The sequence below is a fragment of the Hyperoodon ampullatus genome (genome assembly GCF_949752795.1).
Source record: "Hyperoodon ampullatus genome assembly, chromosome: 14".
NCBI classification, from domain to species: domain Eukaryota; kingdom Metazoa; phylum Chordata; class Mammalia; order Artiodactyla; family Ziphiidae; genus Hyperoodon; species Hyperoodon ampullatus.
The window spans coordinates 46,032,700-46,055,177 of NC_136927.1; the positions used below are offsets into that span (position 1 = coordinate 46,032,700).

At 40.8% G+C, this 22,478-nt stretch overlaps 1 protein-coding gene across 1 annotated transcript in view; it reads left to right on the forward strand.

Annotated features, from left to right (window-relative positions):
• Nucleotides 1-22,478, forward strand: part of CALN1 (calneuron 1) — a gene marked incomplete at both ends in the record, with an annotated part of 444,970 nt that overhangs the window by 162,664 nt on the left and 259,828 nt on the right. The gene's annotated exons all lie outside the window — the stretch shown is intronic.

Below are 22,478 nucleotides of genomic sequence, written 5' to 3' on the forward strand. Positions count from 1 at the left end.
CTATACCTTAAAGCCCTGAGCTGTAGATTCACTAGGAAATGCAATTTTACTACTGATGCTAAACATAAATACAAATCCATGTAATTTTCTACAGCTTGAATAACCTTTTTTCCCCCAATTTATTTACCATCTACTTCACAAATAATCAACTTCTGCTTCTCCGCCCTGAAGATTATTGACTAGGTGGATTGCTTATGTGACTGTTTCATCTCAGGCCTTCTTCCCAATTCATGATCCAAGTCATTCTTTGTTTATTTGTCTTTTTTTTTTTTTTTCCAAAAAATGTGTGTGCTGATAAAATGTCAATTAATGCTGACTTCAAGGGAGAAATAATTTTACTGTCTAAAGAAACCATCACTGTATCCTCAGATCAAATAAAAATGGATGGCTTCTGGCCATTAATATAGATTATATAGCTGTGAAAATAAAACCACATCTTACCTGGACAATAATTCCTCCTTAAGTTCACGGCTGCTGTATTAGCGTGTTGAGAGAGCTTAGGAAATTATTATCTTTATTGACAAAATTCTATCTTCTATATCCTGCCTTTACCATTTACGCCAAGTGCTTGGAGCTTGGGATAATCAATTGCTATAGCTCCCTTGACATGACTATGCTGTTTCATAAATATTTTATGAATTCTTACAAATCTAGCCAAATTACTTGAGCCAAGTTACCTAAGCCAGACTAAATAGGTTGGAAATTAGAATGTTAGATCTTAAATGGACCCTGTGGATAATTACCTTAAAGGAAAGAAAAGTTATCCCAGAGATATTAAGTAATTCTCCAAATTCACAGAGCACATAAGTAATAGTGTCAAAACTAGAATGCTCATCTACTGATTCTCAGTCTAGTGCTCTTTTCTACACAATTTTGGAAGCAGCCCCAGATACTTGGTTGACTCTAGCATCCTTACTGGTCCTGTTTCTTGACATCATTGTGGTACAAGTGTTCCCATCTGAATTGATAATGCAATGCATATAAATCACTCAGAACCTAGTAAGCCATCAAAAATTTTAAGAATTCTCATTTTTTTCTCTTTCTGCTTCTTTTATTAGTAACTGCTTTACTTTTACTTTGATATTTTCATGCTAGAGGATGCCAACAAGTAGACTTAGATCCACTCATAGCCTTTGAAGAATATTGGTATATTTATAATTCATTTGCCACTCCCTCTATTTCCTATCTTTTTTCTCTTGTTTGCTAGACCTCTTAAGTAGGAGGGACAGAATTGTTAGTTTTATCAGTTAGGAATGCATTTGACAGCAAGTAACAGAAATCCTGATGAACAGTGGCTTAAATTACAAAGACAATTATTATTTACTTAATAAGAAATCTGAAGGTGTGCATGTTATGGCAGCAATACACTGATGGTCTTAAATCTTCAGGCTCTTTCCAGCTTTCTACCCTGTCATAAATAGATGTTTACTTTTTGTTCTCATGTTTGGTGCTTCATGGTCTCAAGATGGCTGCCTAGGTCTAGGCATCACACATGCATCTGCAGCATCAAGGAAAAGACAGGGGCAAAACACTTTCACTTACTAAGACTCTCTTTGTTTGAGAATAGGAGCTTTCTCCTAAGGTTTCTGGCCAGAACTGAAACACATGGCCAGCTTTAACTACAAACAAGGATGGGAAAGTGAATACTTAGCTTTTCAGTTTCTTTAGTAAAGGATAGTAAAGGAGAAAGAGGTTAGGAATGGCTGCTAGGTCAGCCAACTAAAAGATCTGTCATAGACCACAATGATGGCTGCCTGACACAATGCATCATGCCCTTCTTCCCTGATTTTATCTAGTGTGCACTCAACCTTCTATAAGGAGGCAACTCCCATGGCTGGAGTTCTGTTTATTTCCAGGCAGCAAAACAATAGCTATAGAACTTATTTAGATATCATTTTTAAAATCTGATGATTCTTATATGTTCCTATAACTTTCTGGGTTCTGCCTTCTTAGACCTAAGTTTACGGGCTAAGTTTATGACCTAAGTTTATGAAGAAATTTGAAACAATAGGTTCCAGTGGGTAGAAAACATGGTAAATCTGTTCCTTGCTACCAGGGTCTCCAATCGTATATCTTTGTAAGGCATCTGCTTCCTTGCTTATCCTTTTTTTTTTTTTTTTTGCGGTACGCGGGCCTCTCACTGTTGCGGCCTCTCCCGTTGTGGAGCACAGGCTCTGGACGCTCAGGCTCAGTGGCCATGGCTCACGGGCCCAGCCGCTCCGCGGCATGTGGGATCTTCCCAGACCAGGGCATGATCCCGTGTCCCCTGCATTGGCAGGCGTACTCTCAACCACTGCACCACCAGGGAAGCCCTATCCTTTTTTAAAAAGACTTTTTTCCCTTTTTACTACCAATTAGAAACAGTGAAATGCACAGCTCTTTAGTGCACAATTTGATGAGTTCTGGTAAGTGTGTATGTTCATGTAACGTTGTAAATACATACATCCATGTAATCACATATATTAGTTTTCTAGGACTGCTGTAACAAAGTACCACAAACTGGATGGCTTAAAATAACAGAAGTTTATTGTCTCACAGTTCTGGAGGCTGGAAGTCTGAAGCCTGTAGGCGAGAATCCTTCCTTGCTTATTCCTAGCTTCTGGTAGTTTCCAACCATCTTTCGCATTCATTGGCCTGCAACTGCATAACTCCAATCTCAACATTCATCATCACGGGGTCCTCTCCTTTTCTCTGTCTTCACATGACTGTCTTCTCATAAGGACACCAGGCATATTGGCAGTGACTTTATTTCCAAATAAGGTCACATTTGCAGGTACTAGGCATTAAGACTTCAATATATATTTTGGGAGGGACATAATTCAACCCATCACTCCATGTAAATGTATATACCCGTGTGACTGTGTTATCCCATGGAATATATACATATTGGAACAGAGGTCAACAACCTTTTTTTTCTGTAAGGGACCAGATGCAAATATTTCACAGTTTGTTTCTCTCTGTTTCACCTACTCAACTCTACCTTGTTGTGCAAAAGCAGCCATAGACCATACGTAAGCAAGTGAGCGTGGCTGTGTTACAATAAAACTTTATTTACACAAATAGGAGGTAGGCTGGATTTGGCCAATGAGTCATAGTTTGCTGACCCTTGTATTAAAACATTTCCACACCCCAGAAAGTTCTATCAGTCCCCCTTCCTGTTCAATCCTCACCTCACATAGGCAAACACTCTGTGGCTTTCTATCACTGTAGATTAGTTTTGCCTGTATTTGGACTTCATATAAATGGCATCTTACAGTATGTGCTCTTTTGTGTCTGTCTTCATTCATACAACATAATGTCCATGAGATGCAACCAGGATTGTATTCTTTTTTCCAGATTTATTGAGGTATAATTGACAAAATTGTAACATATTTGAAGTGTGCAACATGATGATTTGATATACATACACACTGTGAAATGATTACCATAATCAAGTTAATTAACACATCCTTCATCTCACATAATTACCTTTAAAAAATTTTGTTGAGAATGCTTTAGATCTATTCTCTTAGCAAATTTTAAGTATACAATGCAGTATTATTAACTACAGTCACCATGCTATACATTGGATCTTCAGAACTTAATCATCTTATAACTGAAAGTTTTACCCTTTGACTAACAATCGCCCCATTTCCCCCAAACCCAGCCCTGGGCAACCACTGTTCTACTTTCTGTTTGTATGAGTTCAACATTTTTAGATTTCACTTAAAAGTGATATCATACGGTATTTCTCTTTCTCTTTCTGGCTTATTTCACTTAGTGCCTTCCAGTTTCATTCATGTTGTCAGATAAGGCAGAATTTCCTTTTTATGGCTGAATAGTATCCTACTGTATATGTATACCACAACTTCTTTATCTTTTCATCTGTTGATGGACACTTAGGTTGTTTCCATATCTTGGCTATTGTGAATAATGCTACAATGAATGTGGGAGTGCAGATATCTCTTTGAGATAATGATTTCGTTTCCTTCTGATACATGCCTGGAAGTGAGATTGCTGGATCATATGGTAGTTATTTTTAATTTGTTGAGGAACCTCCATACTCTTTCCCATAATGGATTTACTGATTTACATTCTCATAAAAAATGTATAAGTGTTCTGTTTTCACTACATCCTCATCAACAATTGTTATCTCTTGTCTTTTTGACAATAAGCATTTTAACAGGTGTGAGGTGATATCTTATTGTGGTTTTGATTTGCATTTCTCTGATAATTACTGATGTTGAACATCTTTTCATATACCTGTTGGCCATTTGTATGTCTTCTTTGGAAAAATGTTTGTTTGTTTGTTTGCTATTAAGTTTTATGAGTTGTTTACATATTTTGGATATTAACTCCTTATCAAATACATGGTTTGCAAATATTTTCTCCCATTCCTAGGTTACATTTTCATTTCGTTGGTTGTTCCCTTTACTGTGCAGAGACTTTTTAGTTGGTGTTTAGTTTAGCTGTTTATGTTTTATTTTGTTACCTGTGCTTTTGGTGCCAAATCCAAACAATCATTGCCAAGACCAATGTTGAAAATGCTTTGCCTATGTTTTCTTCTAGGACCTTTTTATAGTTTCAGGTCTTACAGTTAAGTCTTTAATCCATTTTGAGTTGATTTTTGTGTATGATTTAAGATAAGGATTCAACTTCATTCTTTTGCATGTGTATATACAGTTTTCCCAGTAGCATTTATTGAAGAGACTCTTCTTTCTCCATTGTGTATTTGTGGCACTTTCGTCAAAAATTAGTTGACTGTATATGTGTGGGTTTATTTCTGGGCTCTCTCTTCTGTTCCATTAACCTATGTATGTTTTTATGCCAATACCATACTGTTTTGATAATTATAGCTTTGTAACATAGTTTGAAATCAGGAAGTGTGATTTCCAGTATTGCTCTAGCTTTGCTCTTCTTTTTCAAGATAGCTTTAGCTTTTTGGTGTCTTTTGTGATTTCATATGAAGTTTAGAATTGTATTTTCTACTTCTTTGAAAAATGCCATGGAATTTTGGTAGTTATTGCATTGAATCTATAGATTGCTTTTGTAGTCTGGACATTTTAACAATGTTAATTATTCCAATCTATGAACGTGGGATATTTTCCATTTTTATATGTCTTCTTCAGTTTCTTTCATCAGTGTTTTATAGTGCTCAATGTACAGATTTTTCACCTCCTTCATTAAATTTATTCCTAAGTATTTTATTTTTTGAAGCTATTGTAAATGGTATTGTTTTACTAATTTATTTTTCAAATGGTTTGTTGTTAGTGTATAGAAACGCAACTGATTTTTGTATGTTGATATTGTACCCTGCAACTTTACTGAATTCATTTGTCAGTTCTAACAGTTTTTTTTTTTTTTTGGAATCTTTTGAGTTGTCTATATATAAAATCATATTATCCACAGAGGTAATTTTATTTTTTCCTTTCCAATTTGGATGTCTTTTATTTCTTTTTCTTGCTTAATTGCTGTATTTTGGGCTGCCAGTACTATGTTGAATAGAAGTGGTAAGAGTGGGCACCCTTGTCTTGGTCAAGATCTTAGAGGAAAAACTTTCATCTTTTCACCATTGAGTATAATGTTAGCTGTGGCCTCTACTATGTTGAGGTATATTCCTTCTATATGTAATTTGTTCAGAGTTTGTTTTTTTTTTATATCATGAAAGAATGTTGAATTTTCCCAAATTCTTTTTTGGCATCTGCCAAGAAGATCATATGGGTTTTATCTTTCATTCTATTAATGTGTATTATATTTATTGATTTATGTATGTTAAAGCATCCTTGCATCCCAGGACAAAATCTCACTTTATTATGGTGTATGATCCTTTTAGTATATTTTTGAACTTAGTTTGCTAATATTTTGTTAAGGATTTTTACATCTATGTTCATCAGGGCTATTGGCCTGTAATTTTCTTTTCTTGTAGTGCACTTGTCTGGCTTTGGTATCAGGGTAATACTGGCCTCGTAAAATGAGTTTGGAAGTGTTCCCTTTAGTTTTTGGAAAAGTGTGCAAAGGATTGATACTAATTCACCAGTGAAGGCATCTGGTCCTGGACTTTCCTTTTGTGGGAGACTTTTAATTAATGATTCAATTTCCATACACATTATTGGTCTGTTCAGATTTTCTATTTCTTTATAATTCAGTTTTGGTAGGTTCTATGTATCTAGGCATTTATCCTTTTCTTCTAGGTTATACAATTTGTCGGTGTATAACTGTTCATAGTATAGTCTCTTATGATCCTTTGTATTTCTGTGGTATCAGTTTTAATGTTTCCTCTTTCGTATCTAATATTATTTATTTGTTCTTCTCTCTTTTTTTTCTTAGTCAATTTTGTTTATCTTTTCAAAACACAAACTCTCAGTTTTGCTGATCTTTTTCTGTCTTTCTAGTCTATTTCATTTATTTCTGCTGTTGTCTTTATTATTTCTCCACTTCTGCTAATTTTGGGTTTGTTATTTCTTCTTTTACTAGTTCCTTGAGATGTAAAGTTGGGTTGTTTATATGAGATCTTTTTTTTTTTTCTTAATGTAGGCACTTATCACAGTAATCTCTCCTAGTGCTGCTTTTTCTGCATCCTATACATTTTGGTATATTGTGTTTCCTTCACTGTCTCGAGATATTTTTTCATTTCCCTTTTGATTTCTTCTTTGACCCATTGGTTGTTCAGGAGTATGTTGTTTAATCTTCACATATTTGTGAAGTTTTCAGTGTTCCTCCTTTTACTGATTTACAGTTTCATACTGGTTAGAAAAGATGCCTGATATGATTTTAATCTTAAATTTGTGGCCTAACATATGATCTATCCTGGAGAATGTTCTGTGTGCCCTTGGGAGGAATGTGTATTTTGCTGCTGTTGGATAAAATGTTCTATATTTATTTGTTAAGTCTACTTAGTCCAATACGTAGTTCAAGTACAATGTTTCCATATTGATTTTCTGTCTGGATGATCTATCTATTGTTGAATGTGGAGTTTTGAAGTCCTTGACTATTACTATATTGCTTTCTATTTCACCCTTCAGATCTGTTCATATTTGCTTTGTATATTTAGCTGCTCTGATGTTGGGTGCATCTTTTTAAAATGGATGAGTGGTATTCCATTGCAAGAATACTGCAATTTGTTTACCCTGTCTTCTGATGATGGACAATTAGGTTGTTTTCCATTTGGGGCTCTTATGAAGAAAACTTTTTTGAACATTTTTGTGGAATTTTTTGTTGTTGTTTTTTTGTGGATATATATTCTCTTCTTCTTAGGTAAATATTCTGGGGTAGAATTGATGGGTTGGTATAAAGTTGATTTTATAAGAACTTGTCAAACAGTTCTCCAAAGTTGTTGTATCACTTTACAATTTCACCAACTATTATGAAAGATTCAGTTGTTCCACATCCTCATCAAAAATTGATGTTGTCTGTCTTTTTGATTTTAGACAATCTAGTGGGTGTGTATTGATATCCCATTGTGATTTTAATTTACATTACCATGATGACTAATAATGTTGAGTTGATTTTCTCTCTCCCTTTCTTTCTTGTGTTCCTTTGTTTCCTTTCCTTCCCTATCAGTTCCTGAAAGAGGAGTGTTAAAAATCTCCAATAATGATTATGGAAAAATCACCAATAATGATTATGGATTTATCTATTTCTTCCTTTAATTCTGTTAATTCTTGCTTCATGTATTTTGAAACTTCATTATTAAGTACATATGCATTTATGCATTTAATTTAGGATTGTTGTGACTTCTTGATGAATTGATTCTTTTTAGCATTATGAAATGTCTTTTTCTATCTCTGGTAATATTCCTTGCCTTAAAATAAGCTTTTTCTGGTATTAATACACCCACACCAACTTTTTTATCCTTATTATTTTTATGGTATATCTTTCCCCTTTCTTTTACTTTCCTCTTATCTGTGTCATTTATTTAAAGTGCATATCTTGTAGATGGCATATAGTTGAGTCTTCACATTTTATCTGGTCAGAAAATCTCTGCCTTTTTTTTTTTTTAATAAGCGACAGGATATATTGTACAGCATAGGGAATATAGCCCTTTTAATTGAAATGTTTAGTTTACTTACATAAAATGTAATTATTGTATAATTTGTTTTATTTACACCTTTTTGATATTTGCCTTTTATTTGATCCATATATACTCCTTTTCATCTGTTTCTCCTTTTCTGCCTTCATCTACCTTAATTATTTTTTGGTACTTAATTTTAATTCCTCTATTACATTTTTAGCTGTACTGCATTGATTTGTGTGTGTGTGTGTGTGTGTGTGTGTGTGTGGTTGCCCTAGGGTTGCAGTATACATCCTTTATCACAGTTTACTTATATTTAATATGATTCCACCTCATTAAAAATGTCTACAACACTGTAATTTACACACACATATAAATATATAAGTACAACTATAACTATATAAATATATATACATATATACTTATATATAAAATTATATGCTCTCTGTCCTGTCTGGTAACATTGTCATGTACTTTGCATATACATTACATATGTTATAAATCCATCAATATTCAGTTTTATAAAATTTTCATTAGTCAGTGGTCTTTTAAAAAATTAAGGGAAGAAAAAAGTAATCTTTTAAATTTACCCATATCGTTACCATTTCTAATGCTCTTCATCTTTTCCTGTAGATTGAATTTCCATCTGGTCTCATTTCCCTTCAGGGCTGCAGGAGACAAATTTTTCTAGATTATTTTGTTTGAAAATATCTTCATTTGCCTTCATTTTTGAAAGATGGTTTCACAAGACATAGAATTCTTGGTTGAAAATTCTTTAGGTTTTTTTTCTTTTATAACCTCAACAATGCTGCTCCATTTTCTTCTGGCCTCCTTTTTTTTCCTATTTCCTTTACTTATTTATTTATTACTTCTATTTCTATTTTTGTTTGATATTTCTATGATTATTAATATGAACCCCTGAGATTGAAGCAAATAGAGTGTATAACAGTCTATTTTACCTTCTCTGCCTTCTTGCAATCTGCTTACTCATTTATTTTCTCTCTCTTTCTCCTTCTCTGGGATATTTTCACTGTTTGCCTCACTTTTCCATGGCCTCCCCTTTTTTCAAGTGTGAAGTCAATGGTACTTCTTGTCTTTGTTCCACTGTATGTAATGTGTCTTATTCTCTGGCTTTGATGTGTCTAGATTTTCCTTTTTATTTATCTTTTCTTTACTTCATTCTTTCATTTTTTCTTTTGCATTTATCCTATTTGGGGTATTTATTTTATTTTTATATTTTTATTTTTTTAATTTAAGATCAGCTACCTCTAGTGGAGGTTTGTCCCTTCCTTATAGAATTTCAATGAAAACTTCAAAAGGGAACTAACACATACCTACATATGAAATTTATATATATATATATTCCATATATGTATATATATGTAAAATACACAACATACAATCCTTGTAATGTGGCAGCTACAAATATAGAAGCTGAACCTGTGTTGACATATATAATTAGTCAACACAGGTTCAGCTCCTAGATTTGTATATATAGTGTATATACATATGTTACATATAATATATATTAGTTATGCAGATGTAATATGTAGCATATTTAGTATATGATATACTATATATTATACACAGTGTTGTATAGTATTACAGTATATTATAGTATTATATTTGTATGTATATATCAATACTATTATAGTACTCTAATATTGTATATATACTATACTATATACTATGCTATGCTAACTATAATACTATACACATATACTATATAATATGAATTAAGTACTATATACTACATAAAATACTATAATTCTATACTATATATGCTATATATAATATGCCATATACAGTATATACAATATACTGTACACTATATACCATATATAGTATATATAATATACAGCATATATACAGTGTATATAATACATTATACACTATATATGATACATTATAAGTTATCTATATGTGTATACACACATATACACAAATTTAGGAGCTGACCCTATGTTGACTCATATATATCTATATAGGTATATATAGCACAGGCTCAGCCCCTACATTTGTCTCCATCACATTACAAGGATCACCACCTTCTTAACCCAGGGTAGTTAAGTCTTTTCTGCATAGCACTCCACCTCTTCATTCTGCCAATACCACGTTTAGGGTCTGTTACCTGCCACCATTTCAAGTATCACGTTCTAGCTAATTTAGGATGCCTTAAAACTGTAAGTAACCAAAAACCAGTGGCTTGAACAAATAGGATGCATTTTTCCTTATATGGGAAATCTGGGGGCAAAAAGTCACCAACTTGGGTTCGACTGATCCATGATACCATTCAGGCCTCTGTCTGTCCTTCTCCTCCACCCACCTTATGTCCTTCTTTCATTTTCCTGCTTGGCTCCTCCTGGTCATAAGATGAGCTCTAGGCATAGTGACTTGACTTTGTAGAAAGCAGGGTGAAGGAAGATGGAAAGTGGCCATGTGTCTGTCTTTTTTGTCAGAAAAGCAAAACCTGTTTCAGAAGCCCCTTGCCAGCATCTCCTTAAATTTCTTTGACTGCAACTGGGTTTCATGGTTAGCCCACATGGAGAGGAGGCTGGGAAGGTGGATATCCTGCTTCTCCTGGCTGTGTGGTGAGGCGGTATGGAAGGAGGGTGTGGGAATGGGTGTGAGGTCAGTCTAGCACTGGTTCTGCCTGAGCAGAGATGCTACTTTCTCTCTCCAGTCAGAGATTTGCCATCAGCATCATGCCCCTGCTGGTCCTTGGCGTCTCAGGCTATAGGGAAGTGAGACAAATCCCCTTGTGATAACAATGCTTTACATCCATGGATTTATCCTATTATTTATCAGTGTAGGAATGGATCCAAAAATGTCCATATTGGGCAACTACTAAGCATCAAAGGCTAACTGTAGCATTGCATAAAAATAAAGTGCTTCTTGAGTCATTTGTAGTATTGTGGATGGACCTAGAGTCTGTCATACAGAGTGAAGTAAGTCAGAAAGAGAGAAACAAATACCATATATTAACACATATATGTGGAATCTAGAAAAATGGTGCTGATGAACCTAGTGGCAGAGCAGGAATAGAGACACAGACATAGAGAACGGACTTGTGGACACCAGCTGGGAGGGGGAGGCTGGGACGAATTGAGAGAGTAGCATTGACATTATATACACTACTACATGTATAGCTAGTGAGAAGCTGCTGTATAGCACAGCGAGATCAGCTCGGTGCTTTGTGACGACGTAGAGGGGTGGGATGGGGAGAGTAGGAGGCAGGCTCAAGAGGGAGGGGGTATATGTATACATAGAGTTGATTCACTTTGTTGTGCAGCGGAAACTAACACAACATTGTAAAGCGACTATAATCCAATAAAGATGTTTAAAAAAAAAGAAAAAAAGTAAAGTTCTCCTTAATGCTGATGATTTTGACTTATGCCTTCTTTTCCTCATGTCCTTCATGAGAACTCAGAGGGAGGTCATAATTTGATGGTGGCCTCATTTCTTGCTCAGCAGAAGAACCATGTTCTATTCTGTTGTCATTGTGTAATTTATAACGCAGATGACTGGATGGGGGAAGGTCTGTTGGACTTATTTGGGTTGGTTGCCCATGCCTCTCTGCCAATTCTCATTCAGCCTTCACTTGGACATCTCAAAGGAACCTCCACCTTGTCCACATCTGCTCTTCTTCCTGGGTTCCCTGACACAGCCAATTACAGTCTACTTGCAAGCGGTCAAAGTCACAAACTTCAGGGACATATGTTTCTCTACTAATAATTAATCACCAAGCCCTGTTTTTCTTCCTTCTAAATATTTTTTTGCACCTGCCCACTTCTTTAAACTTCCACTGCCAGCATCCTAGCATTGCACTCTTTTGGGTTGCAGTAAATAGAATACCCAACAAAAAGCAGCTCAATCTCTACAAGCCTTTGTGTTTGTTTCTCTGTAAATCTCACATAGTAAGAAGTAAGAGTTAGGACAGTTCCAGGGCTAATTTAGTGAATTATAAGCATCGTCGAGATGCAAGTGCTTTCAAACTTTCTACTCCACTACCCTTAATGTATCAACGATGTTATCCCCTTGGGGTCACAAGATGAGTGTGACAGTTCTCAGCATCATTTGTAGACACAACCATATCAAGCAAAGAGGAGGGATACGTGCTGCTTGTATGTCACTTTTTATGCACAAGGAAAACCTTCCTAAGATGTTCCTCTGCAGACTTACTCTCAGGTCCCAGTGGTCATCACTGGGTCGCTTGTCCATGCTCTAGTTAAAGAAGGCAGGAGAAGTGAGTTTCTGGCATGTTTAGCAGGTAGAGTGGAAGGCAATTTCTGCTCTCCAGGAGGAAGATTGGGATGGGAGGGGTGGTGTAGATAGAGGGAATGTTATTTCAGGGAAACATCCAGTAGGGTCGGACACATACACATTCACCTTTCCCATGGATGATGGCCAGAGCCTCCTACTCATTCTCTCTGTTTCTAGTCTTACTCCGCTTCAATCCACTCTCTCCTGTTCCTGATACCAGAGGGGTCTTTCCAAGTGTACAGTTACCTGGTTAGTTTCTTTGCTTGCTTGTTTATTCTCAATATCTCTCATAATTATGTAAACTGCATGAGGGAAGAGACCTTGTTTGTTCTGTTCCCAGCTTTATGCCCTAGACTAGGGCCTCCGACCTCAAAGGTACTATCATTAGATGTTTGTTGGCTGAATGACTAAAATGCACACCTGATTCCCTCAGTCCCCTTTTAAAACCTTCAAATGGGTTCCCTTTGCCTCTGAGATGAGGTCACATCTTCTGGAAATTGTCTGTAAGGTTTTTCGTGAAATGGTCTGTGCCTGTGTTTTCACCTCTCCCCACTCCTCCCTGCATCTCCCCTCTTCTCCAGCTTTCCGGAACTTCAGTTTTTCAGATACGCCACGAGCTTGCTTCCCTCTGTCCGCCTAGAACTGTTTTAGCTTCTCACTTTGCTTGACTAAGTCCTTCCCTAGAAACAAATATCAATTTCAATGCCACCTTTTCCAGGAAATCTCTCAGACGTTTCTCTCACTAGACGTTGTTAGAAGTGCCTAAGTATCTCCCGAGGCACCCTGGACTTCTCCATCCTAGAAGTCATCACATGCTATTGTGACTGCTTAATTGTGTTTCTCTACCACCATCATTAAAAGAAAAATCCGCTTTATTGAGATAGTATTTGCATTCAAAACTTCCACCTGTTTAAAAAGTACAGTTCAATCATAGAGTTGTGCAATCATCATTACCATCAACTTTAGAGCATTTTTATCACTCCCCTCAAATACGCATACCCATTAGCAGCTACTCCCCATTTTTTTCCAGTCCTCCCAGTCCTAGGCAACTACCAGTCTACTTGCTGTCGCCATGAATGTGCCAGTTCTGGGTATTTCATAGAGTGAAACTTAAGTTCTTTGTGGTTAGGGATTGTGTGTCCTGTCACCGCTCTATGCCCAGTGCTCAGCAGAGTGCCTGGTATATGATTGGCGCTCAAGAAATATTTGTTGTATGAGTGGCTGATTGAATAATTGAAAATATAGACACCCCCCAAAGCCAATCGCTCTCTTTTCTGTATATCTACTACGTTCTTACATGTATTTATCGCTGTTTTTATCAACCCACATTGACGTTTTTTAGGTGCTTGTTTATCTCCCTAGATCAGGAGTTTCTTGAGGACAAGAGCCTTGCCTAATTCATCTTTGTATATCTTTGTCGAGTACAGTACTTGGCACGCCATGCGTTTGACAAATATTTGCCGAATGGGTAAATGAACAAATGAATTAGCTCTGAACCTCGTCCCCAGATCATCAGTCAAGCTCTCCCACTGGGACAGGTGGGCTCAGTACATTTGTTTGTTCATCCTGCCAGTGTTTATTAGGAAATTAGGGTGTTATTTTATCTTTCCCATCAGCATCCTGTGAATATCCGTCTCATCCGCGATGATCACCCCCTCTGTGGTCAGAGGCTGTGTCTCGGTAATCCTGGGGTCCCCTCACGCCCTGCACAGCCCCTCACACAGACTTAGGCATTCATCAAATGCTGTGTGGTTTAAAGTCCATGCCTTGGAGGCTCTGAGACTCTGTACGTCAAGGGCAGGGTCATTGTGCCAGACAGGGTCGTGATGTTTAATTCCCTCATCCTGAGGTGCGTTAGTAGGAACTACTGCCCAGAGGACTCCCACCAGGGATGGTTAGAGTGAAGGGTCATGTCACAGAGAGGACACTCTGCTTGGTAGGGCACCTGTGTCTGTATGGGGGTGGGCCTGTCTCCATATGTTGGTTTACCCGGCCTGAGCTATACCGAACCCTTTTCCAGAAGGCCGTCACTATGGCACAAAGGGAAGCACTTGGGCCTCTTCCTACAGGCTGGCTCTCTGCTGGCTTCCGGTTGCAGAACTGGCACTTCCTGGCCTGTCAATGTGTCGCTTTAGCCAAGCTTGGTGGCCTGGGTCTTGATTCTTTGTGTCCAACTGCCCATGATGCTGCTAGGGAGCATCTCCTGCAGCACAGCCTGAGGACACAGGGGGCTCTTCCTGGCCTCCCTCACATGGGGGTCCTCTATAGAGGAGCAGCCAGTTCTGGCCTGTCCACGCTGTTTTGCCTACAGTGCCCCTGTCCCTGATTTCCCTAGGAAATGATCAACCACTGGCCGGTAAACTGATGCCCTGCCCTGGAAATAAACACAGAGACCCACTGCTAGACCCTGGTGACTTCACAGGCCTCTGCTCCCCTGGGCTTTGGCTTCTTTTGGAGAATCCCAGAAAATGCCTATAGACCAGCTGTTGCTGTGGTAGGCTGAATAATGGCCTCCCCAAAAGTATTCGCCTCCTGACCCTAGGACCTATAAATATGTTACCTTATGGCAAAAGGGACTTTGCAGTTGTGATTAAGAGGTTCTCCTGGATTATCTGGGTAGGTCCAATGTAATCACAAGGGCCCTTGGAAGAGGGAGGCTGGAGCTCAGAGAAAAAAGAAGATGCCACATAGCCAACTTTGAAGGTGGAGGGAAGGGGCCGTGAGTATCCTCTAGAAGCTGGAAAAGGCAAGGCTTCTCCCCTGGAGACTCCAAAAGGAACCATCCCTTGCCAGTACCTTGGTTTCAGCCCTGGAAGACTCATTTCAAACCTCTGACCTCCAGAACTGTAAGAGAATAAATTTGTGTTGCTTTAAGCCACCAAGTTTATGATCATTTGTTACAGCAGAAATAGGAAATGGATATATTGTCCCTACCTTGGTGTTGCAGCAGCCCTAGTACAAAGGGTTTGTGTCTGGCCAAATGGGGGGGTATTCATTTTTTGAACCCAAAGTGAGGCTGTATTCGTCAGCTTGGGCCACCATAATACAGTACCACAGACTGAGTGGCTTAAAGAACAGAAATGTATTTTCTCACAGTTCTGGAGGCTGGAAGTCCAAGTTCAAGGTACCAGCAGTGTCGGTGTCTGGTGAGGGCTCTCTTCTTAGCTTGCAGACGGCACCTTCTTGCTGTGTCCTGGCCTTTCCTCTATGTGAGCACAGAAAGAGAGAGCATGCTGGTGTCTCTTCTTCTTATAGGGACACCAGTCCTATTGGATTAGGGCCCCACCCTTATGACCTCATTTAGTCGTAATTACCTCCTTAAAGACCCTATCTCTAAATACGTTGGGGGTTAGGGCTTTAACATATGAATCTGGGGGGGTGGGATGCAGTTCAGTCTATAACACAGGCCCTCTGCAATTATGTATATCCATGCAGAAAGGGCAAAGATTCTTCAGGCCATTCATTTCCTGGGATCACAGTGCCCTTTGCAAATAACAGAGTGCAGTATGGGTGTCCTCAAGCCGATCTCCATGTGAACTTACCTTGTGCTTCTGTCATCCAGGGCTTCACAGAATAACTTGGGGTGTTTGAGGGTTTTTCACTGAACTCGTTTAGGCAATCCCACTGAGGGCAAGTGTAACCCCTCTGGGCTAGTCATCAGAAAAGTATGAGAGCGTTGAGAATTAGGGTACAAAGGAAGTTCTGTTTGGCCAAGGCAATCTGGTAGCATTCCCCTCCCCTCCCCCTGCCACTGCTTTCCTTAGTAAAGGAAGCTCTGTGTCTGGTCCCCTATCCATGATTTCATCTTTCTAGGAGTTAAAACCATTTTATATCTTCCTACCCCAGCTTTCTCTGGTCCAGCCTGATGCTATATATACTGTTCAAAGGATGCTTCTAATACCACCATTCCAGGGGCATCTCATCCTAGGACCTATGCCTAGGGACCTCCATCCTAATGTCTAAGTCACAGAAAAGTTACTTCTGGCTAAGTCCACTCCACTGTGCTGGGATGTGAACTGTTAGTGGTTTAGGCTGCCCAGGAAACAGGAAAGCCTGATCTCAAGAGAGCCAGACACTGTGAGAGTGGATTCGGGACACCAAAGCCCGGGTTAGCCAGGACCGGCTCCCAGACTGACACCAGGCAGAGTGCTCTGGAGCAGCAGAATCTGCCGAGATGATGCCCCATGATGGAAGCCACAGGCCCAGGGGACTGCAGAGTCCTCCCTATCCTGAGAGAGCCTCTTGTCTGACACTGTCTGGAAAGCCAGCACTGGCAGCAGGCAAACAATTTCTGACCAAGATCCAGCCACCCCCACCCCCACCCCAGAGGTTCCCAAAGGACAGGGTGCAGACAGGGCCTCTCCTGTTGGCACAGTGGGCATATTTCCTGGTGGAGGACCCCGCATGTAGGTGTCACACTGGCTGGTGAGACCACGGCAGCCCAGAGGTGTTAAAGGCAGATCCTTAAATATACTTCTTGGAAGCGAATTTCGATCTGTAAGCAAGAAGTGTCAGTCTTAACAGTCACTATCTGAGACTGATTTGTAGGGAAAGTGATTCGATCTGCTTGCCTGGGGAGCCTAGTGCAAGCCCTGAGTTTTTATCCTCTTCTGGTGGGAGTCTTGATTTATACTCAGCTATGAAGGGACATAGCTTCAGGCGCTGAGAAAACAGCTGTGTATTTGTCCAAGTGACCAGGGCCGTTTTGGGGACAAACTGCCTTACTGGGAGTTGTTTATGCTTATTATACCTCTCCCCCACAGGGTGACCTCAGATAACCTTGCTCAGCTTGGGAAGACCTGAGTCATCTTATGCACAGCCTAGGGGAACTTGTCCATAGCCTGGGGAAAGCTTCCATCACATTCAGAGCCCTACGAAAAACTTGCAAACTCTCCAGACCTGTCCGAGTCCCTCTCCCTTGGCTGGTGGCAGGCAATTGAGTCTGAGGACCAGAATTTTCCTGAGGACCAGGCTTCCTTCAAGGAATCCTGTGCTTGCCTTGGTGGCATCTCAGATTTCTGCTTCCTGGAACATAACCATGGACTTCTCTGAGTTGTTCCTATGGCTGGGCTTCTGGACTCCTGCACCTGTGGTTCCTGAGTGCTTCCTGGCAGGGAGATAGCTTGTGTCCGACCCTGTCATTATGCACTGGATGCTGATGGGGCATTGGATGGATTGAAGTGCCCCTGTAAGGTTGTCTTCCATGTGTTACTCTCTTGGACCACGCAGGGTGCAGCTTCGTGAAGACCTTGGCTCGGTGGGACTCCCATAGGAAATCACATCTACAGAGATGGGTGGCAAATGTGATAGCGACTGTCTTAAAGTCACAGTCACCTGGCATCAGCAGAACATCCTGTTTTTCTTCATGGGGAACATGTGGCCTCCCATAGGGGAGGCAGGGAGGCTGATGCATTCCCATCACAGCTTTGGATTTGGAAAGAATGTATATCTGCTGGGCAGGAACGCAGGTCCAGGTACCTGGCTGGTCTTTCAGTCATATTCAGCGTGTTCTCTGGCTGGTCTGAAACATGTGTCTGAGAATTGGATGTGGGAGTGGGGGTGGCACTGGATGGGGGACCTGCACATTTGAGGCAGTGCCGATAGCAGAATTCCAAATGTGAGCTGTGGGTCTGTTATGGGTCAAATTGTGTCCCCCCGCAAAAGGTATGTTGATGTCCTAACTCCCTGGTACCTCAGAATGTGACCTTATTTGGAGATAGGGTCATTACAGAGGTAATCAAGTTAAAATGAGGACATTCAGGTGGGCCCTAATCCAATATGACTGGTGTCCTTATAAAAAGGGGAAATTTGGACAAAGTCAAGCACATCTTCATGTGAAGATGGAGGCAGAGATGCACAAGCCAAGCAACCCTAAAGACTGCCAGCACAGCACCAGAAGCTAGGGGAGAGGGGCAGGGGACAGATTCTCCCTCATGGCCTTAGGAGGAACCAACCCTGCTGGTGCCTTGATCTCAGACTTCCAGCTTCCAGAACTGTGAGACCATAAACTTCTCTCGTTTAAGCCACCCAGTCTGTGGTACGTTGTTATAGCAACCCTAGCAAATGGATACAGAGTCTTACAAGCAGTGATGAGCTTGTGAGAATCCAACCAGGAAAATGCTAACGACCAGAAGGCAGTGTGGGCCAAGGGTGAGAGTAGGGTCTGCTTGATAGATAGTGCAGCATGTTTCTGTCACTGGGGAGGGCCTCAGTGATAGAAACATTGGAGACCCTTGATGATAACATGGAATCATCATCATCTTACCTATCAGCATCATCTTCCCTGTCATTGTCATTGTCATCATCATCATTGTCGCCATCATCATCTTCTTCTTCCCCATAATTATATCATCATCATATCATCATAATCATATCATCTTCTCCTTCTTCCCCATAATCATCATCATCATCTTTCCCATCATTGTCATCATCATCATTTTCTTCGTCATCATCTTCTTACCCATCATCATCATCATCATCACAACTAATTTTATTATCTACTCTGTGCCTGACATACATACATTACATGTCTTATATCATTGAATCCTTACAACCTACAGGGTTGATGTTAGTATTATTCTCATGTTATAAATATAAGAAACTGAGTCACAGAGAAGGAAGTAACTTGCCCAAGAGCATACAGCTGATAGATGGAGAGGCCTGAACATGGCCACTCTGAGCCCCACTCACTGTGCTCCAGTCCACACACGTTCCCTCTGTTCTCTCAGTGTCCAGCTCACCCTCTCAGGATCTTTGTGTTGGCTGCTCCCCTGCCTGGGTTGCTTTCCCACTAGCTTTCTGCGTGGCCGGCTCCTTTTTCTATTTGGGTCTCAGCCCTGATGCTTTGTCTTCAGGGAGGGCCTCTCACCCTCCCAGTCACCTCCACACACTGCATGTTTTATTCTATTTTTTATAGCCCTTGCCACTGTCTGAAGCTTCCTTCTTGTTTGTGAGCCATCTGTCTTACCCACTAGAATATAAGTTTTATGAGAATGGGGACCTTGCCTGGCTTCTTCCATCCCAGAAACTGGGTGTATCCCTAAAGCAGAAAAAGTGTTCAGTACCTCAGTTCCCTTTACTTAATTATTCAAATAATTGGGGCCCTCCCAACCTGATTGGAACTTGGGCTCCATCTTGCGTAGGTAACAGATTCGGGAAGATCTACTAAACAAAATGTAGGTACTATCTGTCCTTGTAACCCTTTTGCAGTGCCTAGAAGCTGGAGGAAGCTTTAACACTGGGCCTTCCCCTCCCTGGGTCTGTTAGTGGAAGGGAGAAGTTGACAGGGAAATTGACATTCCCACTGAATGATTGTTGTCGCCCTTCCCAGGAAGCAGAGAGGCTGGAGCCAGTGACTGTGGCCTTGGGTCAGTTGAACAGTATGGTGCCAGGTCAGGCTCAGTCCCTGGGGCTGCTCTAGCGTGACTCTGCCATGATCCCCACTGGGAGGTGGGTGTCCTCTACCCTCCCTTGTCAGGAGATTCAGAATGGTGCTACCTGCTTCCTCTCAGCTGGCGACCCGCTGCCATAGGGCTGCAGGGCAAGGCCCCAGTGCCCTGGGACAGGCAGTGGTGCTCGGCCCCGACACACCCTCCCTTCTTCTCCCAGGAGTCTGTGTGTGCAGAGAGGCAAAGCAACATTCTAGCCTGTCCTGTAAGTCCGTGAGCTCCAACAGCCTGCCACCTGGGACGCCCCATGCAGCTTCCGGGACCCTGCCGAGGCCACCCTATTATCTGTGTGCAGGGCCAGCTTCCGCCACTAAAGATCTACCCAGTGCTGTCCCCATTCATTCATTTATTCTGCCATTGACAGACAGTTATTGAGCTCCTCTGCGTGGGGGAAACAGATGGAGGACCAGTAGCTACAGGAACAGTTTATTAGAGACAATATTTCACTGGGACATGTGTCAAGAAGTGCCATCTGGCAGGTGGTTGGCCTTCAGTGCCCTGAGCTCCTTCTCTGGGCAGAGCTGGCTGGTCCCAGACTGACGGCATCCCACCTGCAGGGCTGGGGTGTCACCCCTGAGGGGGCTTCTTGCTTTGTCTAACCTCCTTTGACAAATGGCAGGGGGAAATGCCCTCACCAAGATTTCCTCTGAGCAGGTCTCCCAGTACTGCCACCTGTGCAAAAGCCTGTGGGCAGTCCCTGTCCCTGCAGGAGGTACAGGGGTGAGGCGGGGCTGTGGCCCGGGGCACTTCTGAGCGCACTTCCTAGCTACTCTGATGGAATCGTCCACAGGATTCCAGGGGGAGTCAGAGCTCTCCTCTCCCTTCCCAAGGAGCCCTTGGTAGGAAACCTGACTTCGGCTATAAATGCTAAAGATTAAATAGGTATTCGTCATTTGCGGAAGACAAAGGGAAGAGGGTATTCTGAGTAGCAAAATAGCCCATGGCCTTATAAAAAAGGTCTGGTCCTGATACAGCAAAAAACGGTATCTGCCCCTAGGTTCTTCAGAACCAATTTTTTTTGCAGGACAGGAATAAAGATGCAGACGCAGAGAATGGACTTGAGGACACAGGGAGGGGGAAGGGGAAGCTGGGACGAAGTGAGAGAGTGGCATGGACATATATACACTACCAAACGTAAAATAGATAGCTAGTGGGAAGCAGCCGCATAGCACAGGGAGATCAGCTCGGTGCTTTGTGTCCACCTAGAGGGGTGGGATAGGGAGGGTGGGAAGGAGGGAGATGCAAGAGGGAGGAGACATGGGGACATATGTACATGTATAGCTGATTCACTTTGTTACACAGCAGAAACTAACACACCACTGTAAAGTAATTATACTCCAATAAAGATGTTAAAAAAACAAAAATTAAAAAACAAAAGAGGTACCTGGCATGTGGTGGGGTGGGGGATGCTGAAATGTGGGGAGAGGCCCAGATTGGCAAGAGCCTGGCACACCAAACAGGGGGGATATTCCCTTCTCCATCACAGTGGGCTCTGGCCTGCCATTGGACAGCAGCCCTGTAAATACTTGCTGAATGAATGAGTGGGTGGAGGGTAGTGAGGAATTTGATGCCAAGCAAACCTGGTTTGATGTGCTGCTTTAGCCCCACTATTCTTCATGGTGGAGGTACAGTCACCAAGCAGGCAAGGGGTTGAGGGGGTATTTTTGAGGTTGAATTGTGGATAATGACAGTGAAACCTTTAGAATGTGTTCAGGGGGAAAGAGCAGAATAATGAAATGTTTTGTAGGGGTTTTTTTTTTTTTTTTTTTTTTTTTTTAAATAGAATGTGTGAACAGTCCTGGTTCACTGCTCTAGAGTTAAAAAAATGTCCCAACTTGTTTCTCCATCGTGAGACCTTCATTTGCCATTCCAGGTGACACATCCGAGAGAAAAGGTGATGAGTAAAAGGGGGAGGATGCAGGCGGGGAGATGGGGTTGCCAACAGTTCCCTTACCTGCTGTCTTTTTTATCAGGCATATTGTCGTGAACCAGTTTTAATGTTGAAATGGCTTTTCTCCCCCTAAACAAATTGCTTTTTATGTTGTTGAATGGGATGGCAGGCACCCTCTTTGAAGATTAGCTAACTCAGATGTCAGCCTGTGCTAAAATATGCGCCTCACAAGCCCATCGAACGGCAGTGTCTGTGGCTGGCTGGCTTCTCACGGCTGAACTGATGAATACAAGTTGGGGGGAAATAAAAGAGTTTCTGGAGGAATCAGGTATAAGAACAGATGCCTTGAGTTTTGTGATTTCCCCTTTGAGATTTCAGATAGTCCCAGAAAAACGGACCCCAGAAGGGGGAGAGTGTTTGTACTCAAGCCCTCAGTTCATTCATGGCTTTTGGTTTTGTTTTTAATTTCATTTTGTTCTCATAAAAATTAGACACGTGGATACGTTTGTAAATAAAGGAAAGTATAACGACCACTCCCAACTGCCTGCAAGCATCTGGAATATTGCCATTCCACAATCATTCACCTTTACATTCGGTTGTATTTCTTCCCTGTCTTTTTATCCCTAGGCATGTTTTTACAGTTAAAATCATTATTGCTTATATAAGTTTTTATCCGAATTTTTTTTAAGAAAATAGGCTTTCTTATGTTGCTTAGTAAATGTGCTTTTTGATTGTGTGTAAATTCTATCATATGGATGTAATACAATTGACATCACAGTCTTTTTTTTTACTGTTTTATTTTATATAATTTCAAATCAAGAGGAAAATTTCAAGAATAGTACAGTAAACTCCTGTTTGTCCTTTACGCAGGTTCCCTGATTGATGA